Below are 14,662 nucleotides of genomic sequence, written 5' to 3' on the forward strand. Positions count from 1 at the left end.
TGAAGAGGCTATCTTTTAAAATGCTAAAATTAGCATTTTAAACTGGAAAAGACTGAGATACCTTTAATTGGCAGATTATATTCTTTTCCCATGATTGCCTCTAACCAGTTGGTTAGAAGCTTGGAAATGAGGCAAGCTCAGTTACTGGGTGGGGGGGGATTACATTATGTTGCCCTTCTGAGTTGAAACATGTGAATGTTTCTCTCTGCCCTGTAAATAAACAATTACAAAGAATTCTACGTGTTCTGATGTAGCAAATACAGCATTAGGTAGGCAAGGATGTTGGAAAGGGGGATTTCCTTTGAAATAGGGTAGTTGGGGAAGGCATCTCTGGGATGTGACATTACAGTTGAGATCTGAAGGATGACCTTGAATTTGGCCTGTTCTAGGAATGGACAGAAGGTCATTGTGTTGGTACTTTTAGGAGCCAATTTGAAAGTCACACAACATGAGGCTGGAGAGGCAGATCATGTCAATTCTTGGACTTTTTATTTAAATACTTTGATGGCATACATATCAATTAGAATAGGTTAGGTTATACTAGTGTAACATATGGTGCTCAGATCTCAAAACACAGGTTTACTTCTCACTGATGTCACCTTCTCAGTGGGGCTTGCCTGAAACTCAACTCCACATCGTCACTCCAGGTTCTAGACTGACAGAGCAACCTATCTGGGAAGTAGCTGGGCATTACGGTAGAGGGAAAAAAGGGAGCACGAGTCTTCAAGCTTCTGCCTGAGTGACATATGCCATTTCTGCCCACACATCATTGGCCGAAGCAATAAAGTCCAATTTCAGTGGGGCAAAGAAGCGTTCTCCTCCCTCAAGGGAAGGAAGTGTCTGTTGGTATAATTATCCCCCTCTAAATCTATATCCTTCTGTGCCTCTTAACCAAGAAAGAGAGCTACATCTCCTTTCTGCTTTAGTCACAGATTCACTCTCGTTCTTATCAGAGAAACAATAACTTAAAAAGATTTACACCGAGTGTCAGTCTTTTGTGTGCACGTGTCAAATCGGCCATTTCTCTAAATCTTATAAAACAGTTTTTTCTTATCCTCATGGGTCTTTACTTTAGGGGCAAAATTTAAATCAACTTCAGTAGAAAGGATTTCATGTTTCCTACCCAATTGTAAGGATTGTTGATTCATTTGGTAGAGACTTGAGCTGGAGAAAGGGCTATTTGCCTACAGTATTGAATAACAGAGTCCAGTGCTAATAAGTTACCAAGTGCATTTCCAAATGGCAAAGTAGAATATCTTGGCACTTTATTCATGTTTAAATTTGTGAGAGAGTTCAGGAATGTTTTAGTATTTCCATCTTCCAAACCAAGAAATGGAGGTGCTTTGTTTCTCAAAGCCCCACACTGGGCCAGAGTTCTGGAAATATAAACGAGTATCATTATCCCTTTTAGTCCTGAGAACCACCAGCAAAGCTAAGCAGTGTTCAATGACATCTTTTAAAGGCAAAGGGGCAGAAGTGTTTGGGAGAGAAACATAAGAGTGACAGGCAAAGAGATGAAAACTTGAATGTAGATTTAAAAGTTGAAATTGGCCATACTAGAATCATGTCAAATTATCTTTACTGTCACCTTGAAGCATTTGTGTTGAGGTTGCCCACTGTGAGATAAGACTGTCCTGCGTACAGTTTTTTTCTCATCAAACTTGTTTATTATTGGAAAAACGTTCCTTTGGTACAGCAGTTTAAAAAACCTTATTCCCCTTTAACTGTTAAGTTCCTGGCTTTGTTGGATAAAGGGATTGACTTTCTTTCTTGCCTTTTAGAACAATACACCCCATAGCACTTCTTCTGTAGGAGATGGAGGGAATTAAATTTGACGGAATACAGATTTCCATTTTCAAAAGAACACTGAGTTTTTCCCATAGCGGTTTTTGGGGCTCCATTGCCAAACTCTTAACAATTTTGTAACTCAATCATAATTCTGTCAACAGTAGGCTGAGGAGGATTGCGTCTGTGCTGCTCACATAGCCAGCATGGTGACCATGCTCATAAAAGATGCTCATAAAGAATTCCAGTTACGGATGATGGGTTCCAAAGGATGGGCCAGTGTTCATGGAACCATGGGCTTCATCTCAACAATTTATATCTTGCACCTCAGAGGCTGTTGCTAGGGTAATTAGCTATGTAGTATTCAGAGAAAAATTTCACATTGGGATTTGTGTCTGTTCAAACTACTGTGTAGTTTAATTTTGAAAACATGGCCACAACACTGGCCAGTCTTAGCAGGGGAAGACTCTTGGTAAGTTACAGTTGACGTGCAGGGGCAATTTTAAATACACGTATGTGCAATGAGGTATCTACTGTTAAATGAACATTTCTGAGTCATTAACTGCTCATGGCTAAGGAACAAACTTCACAAAATACAGATAATTCCACCTTATCTTCTCAAACAAATTTTATTCATATTCTGCTCTAACAAATATAGTATGAAGGCAACAGTTGTTTAAGTTTTTTAGTGTATGGTACACATGAAAAGAAACAAACGTATTTAGAAGCAGTCCAGTATTTAAATGCTGGTTTAACAAAAGAGGCACATATTATTCTATTTAGCAGTTTATACCAGATCTCAGAAGACATTATTTTTTCCCTTGCAAGCAACAGACTACATTTATTTGCATTAAGTAAAAACATATCTTGATCAAGAAAATTACTTTTTTTCTGATTTTCCTTTATATCACAAATGTCAGGGTAAGGCAAATCCTTAATGAATCATATGATAAAAACCCTATTCCCCAAGAAAATATATTGAACATATTCTGCTAACTTTGTTATTTGTCAAAGCAAAGCCGACATGCACCACATACAGAGAAATGTCATTTCAAATCAACTGCATCAAGCAGAACTGTATTAATTCACAAAGAGGCTTTTCAGTGTTTCATAGAAAGATGTACAATTAGCTGCGATGACTAACAGGTGACCCAGTATCATAGACCGTGTTTTGGACACCGCCTTTGTAAGCTTTTACGAAAGAAGGCTTGTCCATCGTCTGAATAGTTACCAGCTAGAGGACACATCCTTTGTCTCTCCTAAAACAAGTACCTTTTTAATTAGATCTATTATGTGGAAAGCCTACCTTGGTCCCACTCTCCGTCCTGTAAACCCTCATACCACCTAGCCTGGCTGGATTGTGGTTGGAAACTGACATACAGAATTCATGTTCCGGAGAATTCAATCAGCCTTTCAAACTTTCCATTGTACAGTCTGTGCAATGACAGCACCACTGAAATAATGGTTTCCTGTGTCGTGGGTGTCTTCGATCTGGCCAAGAGCTAGATTTTTAATATTTTACTATTGAAATGGAAATTCACTTCATTATTTGTCCTAAAGCATAAAATCTTACCACCAAATAGCAACCCAAAATCATAATGAGGCAAAAATGAAAACACAATCTAATCATAAAGTCAAGTGTAAACAAATTCAAGAGTGGGACTGATCATACTTACTCCTCACTCAGTTTCCTGGATACAGAGCTGACTTTCTTTTTCTATAGTTTTCAGGCAGAGCCCTCCCTCCTCTCATTCCTACCCCACCCACATTGAAAATGAATGAATGGCTATCATTGATGTCAAAGGCAACACCAGGACTGAAGTAATTCTGATCCCTACTGTTCCTACCAGAGACATTAGGTCTCTTTCATCTTTGTCCGTTAAAGAAAATCTCCATCCTTCCTGCCTCCTCCTGTACTTTTCAACTTAACTCATTATTGAGCACGAGTAGCACTAATGCTTAGGAGTCATAGGAAAATGTGCTCCCAGAAGATTGTGCTTGTCAAGTACTTCACAAGAATGATGGCGACTTTCAGTTAAGTTATAACGATGACATGAGGGCTTCCCTGGTGGCGCAGTGGTTGAGAGTCCGCCTGCCGATGCAGGGGACGCGGGTTCGTGCCCCGGTCCGGGAAGATCCCACATGCCGCGGAGCGGCTGGGCCCGTGAGCCATGGCCGCTGAGCCTGCGCATCCGGAGCCTGTGCTCCACAACGGGAGAGGCCACGACAGTGAGAGGCCCGCGTACCGCAAAAAAAAAAGATGACATGAAATCTAGAAACTGTCAGTATTCCCATGGCATCATTTCCTGGATTATTGAAAACGAGGCTTTTCCTTGTTTTTCTACAAAGCGATGTCTAATGGCAGTAGAGGACATAACAGTTTCTGTATCAAACCGTGGAATAATGGCAGAAGGGGAAATTAGCATGTTCTGAAATCATGAGGTCACTTAAATATTGTTGCTGCTAGGTTGATGAGCAGCTTAAAAAACTGAGGGTGTTAAAACATATTACACAGGTAGAAATACAACTTGTTAATTGTTCCAATAGACCAAATAAGCCATCCAGAGAGGCAACTTATTCCAATAGACCAAATAAGCCATCCAGGGAGGCAACAAATTCAGAAAGGCCAAAACAAAATTCATAGGAAGATAAGGTGAATTTTCTTTAGAGGAAAGAGCAAAACTGAAGAACTCCATGGAATATTTAGAAAGCAGAACACCCTTTTATGGTAGAAACGCTCGCCATTGCTTTTCTCCCTCTACAAAGAAAAAATATGCAGCTAACTTACTTATAGTTCTAAAGCCCTCATAAGGAAGGTGGATTTAAGACGATATGGAAGAAATAGTGCGAGTTGTCACAGAAACAAACAGATTGGTCTCAGAGCCGGGGAGGCTGTGGGAAGCAGGTGTCTTGCGTCCTGAGGCTTCTGTCCACGTTGGCCCTAGGATAGACATTTGTGACGACTTCTAACTTCCTCCTGGGCCCTTCACCCCTCATGCCCACCGTATCACTGACATCTTGGCTTATTAGTACTGCTACTCTCCTTCAGTGTGCTCTGGGAGAGGGGACTAGCCATCAAGTTAGTCTTGGACTCAGCATGAACAAAAACACAGCGTGTAAAAGCAAACCAGGAAGCCAGAACTACAAGCAAGACCTCTAATCGCCTCTAACTTCAAGTGAGAATCTGCTCTGTGGGTCATCAGTCCTTGGGTGAAGACAAGACGTTCTTTTATGAGAAGCCTATCTATAAAGAGAGATTTCAAGTGGAACTTTTCATATTCATAGGCGGATGCTTGGATCCTAAATGCAGCAGCCCCCTGTCTCTTAACTAAAATGCCTAGAGAAGTACCACCCCATACAGTTGTGTCACAAGGAGTTACATACGTCTCCCAGGGGGGCTCCATGTGAAGCACCCAGTAAAGACCTCCTGAACCAGGTGAGCTCTGCTGAAAGTTGGTGTCAGAGAAGAACTCACCTGCCGTCCTCTACCAAGGAAGACCCGACAGCATCCAGGGCCCACCTTCCTTGTGATGCCTCCACGCTCTGCTCCGGATTAAACTCTACTTCCACAATCCTCCTGACAACCACACGGAACAACACTGTACCTTGGGAATCCCGGAATAAAACACCATTTTTAACTCATCGTCCTGACCTTTTTCCAAGTGATTTCTGATGGTTTTGCCCATCTTCTATCCTGCCTCCTTCATCCATGGATTCTAATACAGGGTTTGATGGTTCCTGAAATGCAGCCTGCAGCTTACCAAACAGTCACCTTCCTTCTCTTTCTTGGAAGAAACCACTGTACCAACCAGCTTTGTGAAATAACTGAGAAAGCAGACAGGAGCCAGGATACACATGTATGTCACACGTGCCACTGGGACCCTGGGGCAGAGTCGTGAGAGAAAAGACAGAAATGACAGGAATAGTGCCTGAAAGATGCATTCATGTGGGTCCCCCCACCAAATAAAACTTTTTTTTTTTCCCTTTTTTCTTTCTCTTTCTGCCGGTAAACAGAACAAAATGCGGCTGGAGAAATTAGAGCAAAGGATTCCCCATCCTTCCGTGGGACTCGCCTCCCCCCCCTCCCCCACAGGGCACGCAGGTGTCTTTTTCCACCACCACCACCCCCCCCCCCGCCCCCCGGGGCCCGGGAGGCCTGCAATGCTGAGGACTGTCATTTACTTCCATTTCTTTGTTCCTTTGCTTCATCTTGTGCCCCTGCCGAAGATAAGGAGAAACCATTTGTTAGATTAAAGATATCTTCATAGGTTGAGCAAGGAATATCTTTTTCATACAGCCATTTAAATGCTTCTCACCCCTCAAATGTGCCTAGAAAGATCTTCTTTGACTATCCAAGAGCTTTGGATATCTGAGCTGTAATTGCAGGCACGGGATAAATCACTGCTAATAAATGTACGCGACATTGACAACGTGCTTGGCTGATGGGGGTGATTAACTCAACTCTTCAAGGTATTCTTTGAGAAACCTAATCTTGAACCAATGTGTCCTCCCTTCTCAGCCCTTTCATGTGCTCCAGTTTCCAGGGCTCATCATAGAAACAATAATAATTTACATGACGCTGATTTGCAAAAGTCATTGATTGTCATCCCACCACTTTGAGATCTTATTAAGTAGGCATCTGCCGTGTTCTCCACTTGTGAAAGAACTCTAAGAAGATACCCTGCCTTAGAAGAACCTATAGGGAAATGCATAGATCTTAAGTATACTTCAAACTGTTTTGAAAAATGCATTTAACCCACATCATTCCCATTGGCCCAGAAAGGTCCCTTTTCAGTTATTAACCGTACAACTGATCTGATTTCTATCACCATAAATTACATCTCTTCAAGGAGGAATTGGAGAGATGATCTCTGAGCTAACTTTCTATTCTAGTGTCCTATGAATCTTAAAAAAAAATCCTTTGAGGTGTGTGTGTGTATAGAAAAGCGATATCATGCTCATTGTAGATAATATTTAAAATACCCCAAAGTAGGCAAGCAAGGATCCTGCATAATGCCTCTATTGACAATAACTTCTGTAGTTAATATGGAGCATTTCCTTATATTATTTTTCCATATCTTTCATATGTATATACACAATCATACATTTTAATTTTAACAATTAAAATTGTAAACAGAAAGAACATTACAGACAACCTTAAGACATATCTAGAATATGTTCACTATCCAGATTTAATATGTGTTAATATTTTTCAAATTTCCTTGTGATCTTTATTTTACTTTAAAAAAATAAAACATTATGGGTAAATTAAAGTATTTACAGATAAATTAAAACTATTTCTCTTCCTTCCCAGAGATTACTGAATCCTGATATTAGTGTGAATCAACAACATGCATGTTTTTACACTTTTACACACATATGTATTTACAAATACAGACACAGTGGGAAGTATGTAGTGTCATCTTGTGTATTATAAAATGTGCGTAAATAGTAATTTGTCTTACTCTGTTTTTAACCATTCGTCAATTATTATTGTTATAAATTTATAATCACTATATATTTTGATGTTCCTTTGTGTTTACCATTTTTCTTGGTTTGCAGTTGTTTCCTGCACACTACTCTTTCCTCTGGGCTCAATTTTCTTCTTACTGTTGTGCCTCCTTTAGTAGCTTTTAGAGAAAACGTATGTGAGTAGCAAGTTTTTTTCCTGAAAATGGGATATCATTTTTTCTTTTTTAATTAATTAATTAAATTTTTTTGGCTGTGTTGGGTCTTTGTTTCTGTGTGAGGGCTTTCTCTAGTTGCGGCGAGCGGGGGCCACTCTTCATCGTGGTGCACGGGCCTCTCACTGTTGCAGCCTCTCTTGTTGTGGAGCACAGGCTCGAGACGTGCAGGCTCAGTAGTTGTGGCTCACAGGCCTAGTTGCTCCGCGGCATGTGGGATCTTCCCAGACCAGGGCTCGAACCTGTGTCCCCTGCATTGGCAGGCAGATTCTCAAGCACTGCGCCACCAGGAAAGCCCCTCATTTTCTTAAATGATAGTGAAACTAGTGAAGAACTCTATGTTGACAATTATTTTAATCCATGTTTTGAAGACTCAGAATTATTCCATTATATTCTGACCTAAATTCTTGATCTTGGGAAGCTTGTTGTCTGTGCAATACCTATTTATTTATGGTTAGCTCTCCTTTCCCTCTAATTGTTTTAATTTTTTTCTCATTGGTGTTCTGTAGTACATAAGTGTGAATTTATTTTAAATATGTCCTTCTCGTAACTTATTATTCTTCTTTTAACTTAAAATTTATTACTTTCATCAATTCTTTTTAAAGGAACTCCTTTATTTTATTTATTTATTCATTCCTGGCTGCGCTGTGTCTTCGTTTCTGCGTGAGGGCCTTCTCTAGTTGCGGCGAGCGGGGGCCACTCTTCATCGTGGTGAGTGGGCCTCTTACTATCACGGCCTCTCCTGTTGTGGAGCACAGGCTCCAGACACGCAGGCTCAGTAGTTGTGGCTCACGGGCCCAGTTGCTCCGTGGCATGTGGGATCTTCCCAGACCAGGGCTCGAACCCACGTCCCCTACACTGGCAGGCAGACTCTCAACCACTGTGCCACCAGGGAAGCCCCTATTACTTTCATCAATTCTGATAAATCCTTGCCAGTATCTTTCAAATACTATCAACCAGCTCCTTTTAGAGCTCTTGTTGAATTGTCTCGGTTATTCTCCTTCTATCCCTTATGTCTCCTCATGTGTCATTTATATTACTATATATTTACTTGTTTCCTCCAAATTGTTAATTTTTCATAGTTTGCTTTTTTCTTACAGTTTTATATCTACTTTTTATCTTTTGCTGTCATTTAAATGTATATAGTTTATAAAATCTTCAAAACATTCTGCTCTCAAGTTCTCATCATGCTAATCATCCTGTAATCTTATCCGCTAACTCTCACTCACGATGGATCATTTCCTTTTGTGTTTTGTAAGTCTTAAAATTGTAAACTCACCTTCAGAAATTTAATTCTTCTGTAGGAATTCCAAGGGATAGTTTTACATTTCCATTTGCTAACTCTCCCAGGGATAACACTGGTCTATAATCTAATATTAGATTAATTTTTCAGTTTGTATATTAACATATGACTTTGGATGGCATAAATTTGTGTTTCAAACGCATGGTGCATATATGTTTTCTACTTAGTATGGGAGTCTTTTTCTTTCCCCATGCAGCACCCTGGGCAGGCTCAAGTCTCCTTGTTAATTTCTTGAGCTGGGTTATGACTTACTTATGTAGAGCTATCAATTTCAGCTCCTTACCTTGAGTGACCCAAGGTCCCAGGTGGGCATTAAAACCCAAGTCTCTAGCCTTAGAGCCTATCTCTGCACCAGCAACCAAACTGCAGCCCTTGGGGCTGCTGGATCTTCAGCTCACTAGATTATTGCTTTGGTGTTCAAATTCCTCTTCACTTCTGACACCTTAGCTTTCATGTCAGCTGAGCTATATGTTTTAAAATATTTTTGTTATAGTTTATCTCTCATTTCTAAGCATTTGTATTGAGAGGGGTTCTGCATTTTTTCCCCCACCTTTTCAGTCACCTATTGCTACAAAACAAGCCACTCCAAAACATAGTGGCCCCAAAACTCATGATTTATTGTTTCTAATGATTCTGTAATCTGGCTTGGGCTCAGCCTGGAAGTTCATCTGCTCCAGGTGTCATCCACTGGGGCCGGAACATCCAAAATGCCCTCTCACTTCCCAGAATCTCTCTCCATGTGGCCTTCTTCATTCTATAGCACAGCTTGAACTCCTTACAGGGTGGATGGATTCCAAGAGTACAAAAATGGAAGTTACAAGGCCTCCTAAAGCCCAACCTGGAAGCCACGCTTGGCCAGCCATGTTCCTCTAGAATCAAAAGTTCAGATTCTATAACCATCTTTACATGCCCTCAAATACTTGTTAAATTATTTTTCAATTTGCACAGTGTTCTATTGATTCATTGAACTGTTCTCCCATTGTCATTTATGATAGCCCTGATTTTTTACAATTATAAATTACACAACACTAAACATTCTTGTATTATGTCTTTGAACTCTAATTAATTCTATTTCCATTTCATGGTATTTCTTTAATTTCCCTGGAGGTATGATGCACAGATCGAAAGGTTCTTTCTTCCTGTTGAACTACCAATAATGTCTACAAACCCAGCTGTGGAAGTATTTCTATGGGAACTGATGACATTCCTTAGGTCATACTGTTCGTTATGACAACTGTGTTCAGAAATGCACTACTGTTTAGGGAGCAGTACGGTATCATCAAAGAATTTTGTCCTGGAAGTATTTGAACTTCCATTGATCAGCTAAGTGTCCCTGTGCAAGTCACTTCTCCTTCCTGGAGGTGAGGGACTGCAGCAAAGAGGTAAGGGAGGAGCCATGATACATGGTTTTGCAATAAAGTTAAACTAATTTTGAACTTTAAGTTTTGACAACTTATTCATTTGGGTAAAGGTATGTAGATAGATTCATGTTTATAGTCAAGGAAAATATTTTGACATTGACCAAGGAAAACATTTATTTTGGTGCTGCATCTAGATATTGATCACACAGAAAAATAATAGTGTCTGTAAGAAAAAAATCTAGATAAGTCTATAGTTTGTTGGCAGCAAAAGGGCAAAAAAGTAAGGCAACACTGAAGAACTTGCATTTAAATTGTTCAGGTTTAATCTCACTTCATTACTTCTTAATGTAAACTTCTCTACTGTGTCATTTCTGCAGCTTAACAGGATAATCTTAAATACATAAACAAGGTTAAAAAATGTTTTATAAGACCATGTTTGTATAAGTTTATATTTTTTAGCCGTCCTATGCTATACACGTATTGCACAAATGCTATTATATTTAGTTTTAAATGATGTTTAAAACCGTGATAGGAAGACAGCTGCCTGCTTTCACATGTTCTCAAACTTCAGTCGGCCACAATGCTGGAGCTTGAGCAATGTGTCTGCCATGATGCTGGTGCAACATGGCCTTCTGGGAGAGTGCAGAGGCCTACTGAGAAGATGCAGGGAAGATGAAAGGAGGTGTGAATGAAAAATGGTGCCTGCCTACACTGCCACCCTGATGGTGAGCCCTGAGGAGGCTCAGGATGAGAAAGAACAGGATACAGGATACAAAAGATAATGACCTCATGCTGTGTAGCCATGCGCATTGGGAAACCCACTCATCTTAGCTAAGGCTTGCTCTGCTGGGGACACGAATAAGAACTGGCCATTCCACGATCTGAGCACTGTGGTGGTCTTATACCACTAGAGGGAAAACCTAAGACATGTAAGAGAAGCTGAAACAGCTCTGGGGCAAAACCTAGAGGAGTTCAGCTCACAAGCGGCACATTGCCCACCACACGATCATCGCTAGTGATTTTATTTTGACAAACCAACCTCTGAATGGGGAATAAAGCTTTCAAAACAAAAAGCAAAAGGAACAACAGATTATGAGCCTCCAACTAATACCCTAGCCAGGTTTATATACCTACAAAACTGCCTGATTTACCTGGGAATATCGTGCTCTGATAATGACTAAGAATGGGGCTCTTTTATTGCATATTCAGTTAAGCCTGCTTGATTAAAAAAAACACATCTTTTCAGAATTCTGACCTTAAAGAAACAAAAGCCCTTCTAGGGGTAACTTGCATTTCTCTTCCTCTGTCTTTGAAATGTAAATGTTCTACCTGTTCTTCTTTAGGCATTTGTGTGTGTGTGTGTGTGTGTGTGTGTGTGTGTGTGTGGTCTCTAACAACCAAAAGGTACACATATGGTATACATTTGTCATCCAATTGGATAGACTGGGGTCCTGAGCCGTCTTTTTTTTTCTGGCTGTGCGAACTCTCAGGGGCTTTTTGCCATCTAAACCTTTGGTGCGTTAGCTTGTACAACGAAGGCCTTTACTTTCTTAAACTGTTTTGAAGAGTAAACTTTCTGGATCTTGGTTAGGTGGCATCTTTTGCATCTTTTCTGGGGAAGCCTCTTGTATCTTATTGGTTTGAGTCACTGTTAAGATATATCTCATTAATGGCCAGATGATGGTTCCTTTAAATTGGACTTCTGAATTGGTAAATTTTTAGAATGCGCTCATTATAAACAGCCGTTTTATTGGTACTTATTAAAAAAGAAGAAAATTAAAGGGTGGAAAATATATCTAATGGTTAGTTTAAAAAAAAAAGAAAAACCAGCTTGTGAACCTTTGCTTAATTATATTGTGGGATAGACATGTTTCACTGGGGAATGCTTCCCCTGCTTGGTATTATAAGACAGGGCATATAGATCTGCCTCTCAGGAAATATTAATTAAACATACTAACGGAAACCAATAAGGCTACCTGAACTTTATAAAGTAAAAACTGAGAACTAATATTCGAGGGCTAATAATAATAAAATTAGTGATTTTGCTCTGGGTTTTAACTTGCGCACTCAGAAAGAGGGCCTTGTTGAAGGTCTTATGCAAGTTTTTAAAGGCATGATAAATTAAACCCTAAAGTCCTAGAACATAGAACTCTTAAATTTCAGTTCAATTGGCAATATTCTCACTGAAAAGCAAATTAAATAAAATATAGCTGGGCAAATCAACTTTTTAATATCATTTAGGTGACCAGTTCTTTGGGGAATTAACAGCAACTGTCTTTGCCTTGCATTAAATCTCTACAAATCAGAAATGTAAATACAGCCCACAATGACCTGAGACTGAACCTAATCAGCTCAACCAACTAGAACCGGAAACCAAAGGCAAAAAAAGGGCAAAAGTGGCCCTTTTAAACTCCAGCTGTTACTGAATGCAAGTTTGTGAACCTGGCACACAGTGAGGCCAAACAAACAGAAACGTCAGAGTTTGGAGCAGAGAGGTTTATTGCAGGGCCAAGCAAGGAAAATGGGTGGCTCATGCCCCAAAACTCTGAACTCCCCAATGGTTTTTGGGGAGAAGTTTTTAATAGGCAAAATGTGGGGTGAGGGCTACAGGCTGTGTGACTTTCTTCCAATTGGTTGGTGGTGAGGTAACAGGGCGGTGCTCCAGGAATCTTGTGCTCAGCCTGAAATTACCATCCTCCACCTGGGTGGGGGCCTTAGTTCCTGCAGAAGAAACTCAAAGGTATTGTTATGTATATCCCTTGAAGGAGGAACCAGGATCCCGCTTTAATCTCTGCACTATTGTTTCTTGACTGCTCCTCCTTTGTTTCTGCATTGCCTCACTTCCCCGATGAGCAGCTGTTTGAATCTGCCCTTTATAACAAAGGGAAGGGTCAAGGGAGGCTGAATGAAGCTTATTTCCTACAAACAAGAAATGGGGGACATGGAAAGGATTTGTACCCAGGAGGGCCCCACGAGTCCTGCTCAGTTTCAAAACTGCTGGGAAGGCTCTCTCAGCCAAAATCGAATTCCTAGCCTCCTTAAGGGTTTATCAAGAATAAATACAAATCTGAAAGCCTTTTCCATAAATAGTAAAGCCTTAATCATCTGAACAAGCAACTTTAATTTATTCCAGTTGTTCTTTATAAAGTAGTAAGCTTATATTGTATTCTTTAATTCATAACTAAGTTTTTAAAGTGAGGCTATGACATCTCTAGTTTTGTCTGGTTATACGTCTGTGTACATGTTATACATATGAGATGTGTCTACCTCTGGAAAACATCAAAATTAAACTTATAAAAGAGCTCTATTTAATTGACTTAACAGTAAGTGCTTACAAACTAAATATTTCTAAATATGAAAGAAACTACCCAGAATGAATTTCAGGTTCACATGATCTAGAAAGTATTCAATATTAAATTAACATGTGGTATTAAAGCGAGCTTAAGCTTGCTGGTTTATTGTACCTAGGTTTACTGAAGGTCAATACATGTTATTTCTGTTACAGAGTTTGTCAACAACAACAAAAAATTAACTTGGTATGATGAAATTCTTATAAGTAGATTAAATAAGAGTTTTTGGGTGAACTCTTTAGAAATAATTATGTTTTAGGAATGTCTACTTGAAAATAATCTCTCCAAATATCTGGTAACTTGAAACTTTAGAATTGTGCTAAATTAAGTTAAATGATGAGAGTTTGTTGAATAGCTAGGTCATTCCCAAATAAAATAAGATACTGAAAAAATGACTGAACCTTGGCTTCCCTTTAGAGAGTAACTAAAGGTGTTCAGAAGTATTAATAAATGTTTGATGCCACACTGGGATATTTTTATAAGAAAGCACATGTTTTTAGAAATTATTATTGGTATTTATGTTTGCCATATAGAGTGCTAATGTAGAAGACAGTTCATAATTTCTTCTTAGTTTTCACTAGAAATTAAGGTTTTTAAGAGTTGAGGATTCTAAGCATGTAATTAAAGCTAATAGAAATAATAAAGGAACCATTTCAGTAGGAAAGTAAGATGTGTGTTGTGAACAAAAGAAGGTATGAAAAATGGAATTGCATTTTGTTAAGGGAAAAGAAAGTAATTTTGTCCTAGAGCTGGTTGTTTCTAGATGTGGGGAAAATTAAGGGGCAGAATAATATGCATACAGAAAGGGGTGGAAAAGGAACCCTGAGAATAGAGTTTTGTTCATGGTCAGGATTGGCTGAATTTAATTAAGTAGTGGATGGATTTTCTTGTTAAAAGTAAGCTGGTACGAGACTGGAGTTTCACTTTCTGTCTCTGTTAAGAAAACAAAGTTTTCTTGAAGTGCTGCTTTGGTAGCAGATTGTGTGAGCTTCTGTGCCTTTAAGTGACCTGTACTTACTTTTGAAATCTTTTGTCACTTTGGTTAAGTGAACAAGCTGTGATCCTATTTGACCAAGTGTTTTAAAACTTTTGACCTCCAGCTAACTTTAAAATGCTTCAGAGGGCCCCTAAGGAATCTCAGAGAAGAATATCAAACTGATTGGGCCTATGGTAAGTTAA

The 14,662-nt window shown here is 39.4% G+C and overlaps 1 protein-coding gene across 4 annotated transcripts in view; it reads right to left on the bottom strand.

Annotated features, from left to right (window-relative positions):
* Positions 1 to 2,388: 2,388 nt before the first annotated feature.
* The window catches only part of MACROD2 (mono-ADP ribosylhydrolase 2), a 1,989,159-nt gene continuing 1,976,885 nt past the window's right edge, over positions 2,389 to 14,662 (bottom strand). For all 4 annotated transcript variants that reach the window (XM_060284443.1, XM_060284445.2, XM_030872537.2 and 1 more), the window contains one exon: positions 2,389 to 6,003. The gene's annotated coding sequence lies outside the window, so the exon portion shown is untranslated. The remainder of the gene's footprint in view (positions 6,004 to 14,662) is intronic.

The sequence above is a fragment of the Globicephala melas genome, chromosome 15 (assembly GCF_963455315.2).
Source record: "Globicephala melas chromosome 15, mGloMel1.2, whole genome shotgun sequence".
Taxonomy (NCBI): Eukaryota; Metazoa; Chordata; class Mammalia; order Artiodactyla; family Delphinidae; genus Globicephala; species Globicephala melas.